Here is a 4053-nt window from a genome sequence, read left to right as displayed (position 1 = left end):
GGCCCATAAGGACCCAAGGAGAGAGTAAGGTGACGTAGCATCACACCTAGGCTAGGTATTCGGGAAGGGGACAACGCTGGTTTACAGAGAGTTAAGCAAGGCTGATAGTGACAGGTGAGGACTTGGGCCACTCCCTTGTTTCCTTCGTGCCCTGATTCTCACTGTTCTACCCTACCCAGGACCTGAAACTCTAGTTCTTCTCTTCCAGAGGGAAGTATGAGATGTGGCAGAGAAAGTCAGAGAACCTACCTGGGTTTGAGTCTATCCCTTACTACCTGTAAGTTGGTAAGCCTGTGTAACTTTGGAGAATCAAGTCATCTTCCTTTTTAAGCCTCAATTCTCAAAGTCTGTAAAATAGGGGTGGCATTAATGCCCACTTTAGCCCACTTCACAGGGTTACTGTGAGATAAAGTAAGATAAATTATGCTATTATAATCCTATGCAAATGTAAATCACTGCTATGCAGAAGTAAGTTACTGCTATTTCCAGAACCTCCTCTTTGAATTTAATTTATTCGAGAGTGAGAGAGAAGTTACTTGTTCTATGTTCGGGGTGCATCTGTATTTTAAACCCCATCAATTATCATGGACTTTTTCTTAACTAAAGTAGTTTTGGCAACAGCAAGAGAAGAGGTTATTTCTTTGGGGCATGAGATATTTCTATTTTACACTGGCTGGTGAGGTAAATGGTAGTTGTTTGGCTCAAACTATACGGAAGAGGGAATAAAGTTTACCACCGCAAGTGCAGGAGGGTCTTTTTTTGCTTTTATGACTCTGGTCTGATCGTGGCTCAGAGAGGCCAGCATTGGGAGAAGAAAGTGGAGGGGTGGAGCAGATTGTGATAAGAAAAGATCTGAGGTTCAGCTACACTGGCCCCTTAACCAAATCTTCTTGCTAGGGCAAAGAAGGTGTCACCTCCCCCCTTCATTGATATACATGCATTCTATAAATGTCCTTGAGCACCCACCATGTGCTAGGAGTACACTGGGCACAGGGAACATAGACGTGAATGAGACACACTGGTTTTACCCTCCTGCTGCTTGTAGTCTAAGAGGAAGATGGAGTCAAATAAACAATGCAATGCTACCAGAGAGGAAGTATCAAAGGCTACAGACGATGAGAGCCTTAGAGCAAGGGGTGTCACCTAGCCTAGGTGCTGAGGGAGGCCTCTCTGAAACCTGAAGGATGAGTTGAAGTTGGCCAGCCCGGGGCTGGGGAGGAGGATGAGCATGTGGATAGGCCACAAGGTAAGAAAGAAGAACAGAAAGAAGTCAAATTAGGCTTTTGCAATCTTTTCCCCCTTTTCTTCATGACTGTCCTTGTTGCTATTTTACATGTGACTCCATCTGGATAAAAATGTAGGACACAGTGACCTCTGTGTGGTTTTCCCCTAGCCTCATCCCCAATGGCCTAGGGTAGGCAGAAGGACAAAGGAGAGCAGTTTAAAAGTCTGACTGTAGGTGGAAGACTTTTTTATACACAGCTGTGAGTCTATCATTGATGTACTGTTCATGTTGACTTTTGTCATGATGGTGGGGGGACAGAGTACTACCTCCCATCCCACACCCCAACTTTGACGTTGTGTCAGAGGGATGGAGGAATTGGTGGCTTGTTTATAACCCAGGTTTTGAAGCTGAGAGGAACGCCCCACTCATATTGTTCAATTCAGCTCCGACTCTTGTTTTGGGTAAGCTTGCCTGTGGCTGCTCCTATCTTATGTCCCAGTGGGGGTCCTGAAGAGTAGGGAATGGTCAGAGGAGCAAGGTCTCTTTTCATTTCATATATGAAGAAACTGATGCCCAGAGAGCGGGATGACCAAGACAAAAACCACACAGTAACTTGGTGGCAAAGCCAGGACTAGAATCTATGTCTCCAAGGCCACCTATATGCAACACTCCCATGTCGGGTGGGGGTGGGGGTGGGGGTTCACAATTTGCCCAGCTGTTTTCTACACATTATCTCATCTAATGCTCTCAGTAGTCCTGTGAGATAGGTAGGGATTAAGATTATTATTTTACAGATGATAAAACTGAAACTCAGGGGAGGTTATTTGGCCAAGTTCCCACAGCTAGAAAGCAGACCTCCTGACTCAAAATTCAGTGTGCTTTCCACAGTGTCCTGTGGTTGTGTGGCTCACCCAGTCTGGGGTTTGCTGATTACCCACCTGAGAATGGCTTGGAACGTAGGTAATGATTAGAGAGGAGGGCTTGCAAAGAATGAATTAACCATGTTTGAGTATTCTTGCCAGTTTCGGGTGTCTGAGTTGCAAATCAAAATAAAAATGAGCAAATAGCTGGCCCTGCCCTATTAATCCTCCCGTGCAAACTGCCATCTGAACCACAAGCTAGCAGTTCATGTGGGCAAACCAGTTCCCTATCCACACTTAGGAGACACGTGTCTCTGTTTTCTGCTGGAACTCTGGCACTTTCTCTTTTGAAGAAAGATCTCATTAAATATATGTTGAATAAAACAATAATTGAATAACTACAGGGTGTTCATGTTTTCTTCATTTTCCCTTGGAAGCTGAGCAGGGGTAGTGATGTCTTCGCTTGTCTTGGGAGACTATGGGGTGGTCCAGTCCTGGCAAGGTGATACTGACCAGACAGTCTGGTCTAGATGGGAGTGGGAGGTGGCAGAGGGTCAGTGGCTTTCCTAGAGGACCTGTGATTTGCTTGATCGGGAGCACTGGATGGTTTTGTGACTATGTTGAGATAAACAGAATGACATCATCTGACTGGAGGAGTGAAGAGGGGGTGGGAGGAGGTGGGAGACTCTGCAGAACCTGAGGCTGAGGTTCTCTGCAGGACTGGCATGGGGTAGGGTAGGGTGGTAGAATGTAGCATTTAGGGAGATGAGGAAAAGTGTGTAGGGAAGGGGGCTCTGCTAAGCTAACTGGAAAGTTCTAGAGTAGGCAGGGATACGAATCAAGCTACTGTGGCTTGTTGAGGAGTATTTTTTGGGGAACTGAACTGACCATCCCCTCCTTCCTCTAAGCATGCAACCATAGAAGTAGTCTCTCTTTCTGCTGTGTTCTCTCTGTCTTTATTCTTATCAAAACCAGGATCTGAGTACAGAGTGCAGTGAAACATAAAATGCAGTAGGGGAGGCTGCAGTACATAGACCTTGGCTGCTCCCACAAACCTGCACAACAGTAGTTTCCTTGGGTGTACTTCAGCGGTTCCCACAGCAGTTTTATTTCCTTGTGGTTCAGTGACAGTTTGGCTCTTCGACAGTGTGGTTCTTCAAGCTGAATTTAGAGTTAAAGTGTGTCTGCCCTCCTGCTGTCAGTGGGAAGCTTTACACCCTTGGGACTTGCAGCAGCCTTGGCTGCAGGGACTGGTAAATATGCCCATCCTACTGCTAAAGCAGGCTGGCTCAGGGCTTGGGCAGCTCGCAGGGATCACCAGCAAGCCACTGTGCTGGTGCTCTTTACCACGCATAAGTATTCATGCGAGCAAGGACACATCGTACAAGTGCGTAATTGTCCAGGTGTGGCGAGTTCTTTGTCATATGTACCCTTGTTTTTACTGCCGCTGTGCAGGGTGTATATTTACTGTACCTGGGGCAGGGGCGGTTCAGGTTGATCAAGGGTAGTTTTTGGCTGCGGCCACTTCAGATACGTTTTGGTGCCCACAGTGGTTGAAATTATGTGAGTTTCAGAACGGGGCGGGCTCATTTGGACTCTTCGTTTGTCAGTTGCGTTCCCAGAGCTAATTCTTTGGCTCTCGGTTCTCTCTCCTTTGGAGGTGGGAGTGAGGCCAGGGCCGGGGAGGTGTTGGCGTGGCGGGATAGGAAGGGAGACACTGTGCAGTCAGAAAAGGAGACTGGCCACGGTCTAGGACGACCTCGACCCGACCCTGTAAGGGAGGCAACTCCAGAGCAAACCCCACACAAGTCTTAATTCCCGCAGGGAGAACGGGCGAGGTGTGCCCGCCGGGAAAGGGGACGCACCCTCGCGGGCGCTCGCTGCCTTGACTTCCCCATCGCTGGGCGGGGGAGGGGCCGGAGTCGCCGCGGAGGCCGCCGAGCGGAGCAAGTGCGCGAAGGGGCCCCG

The sequence above is a fragment of the Galeopterus variegatus genome, unplaced genomic scaffold, assembly GCF_000696425.1.
Source record: "Galeopterus variegatus unplaced genomic scaffold, G_variegatus-3.0.2 Scaffold1670, whole genome shotgun sequence".
NCBI classification, from domain to species: domain Eukaryota; kingdom Metazoa; phylum Chordata; class Mammalia; order Dermoptera; family Cynocephalidae; genus Galeopterus; species Galeopterus variegatus.
This window is presented reverse-complemented; position numbering follows the sequence as displayed.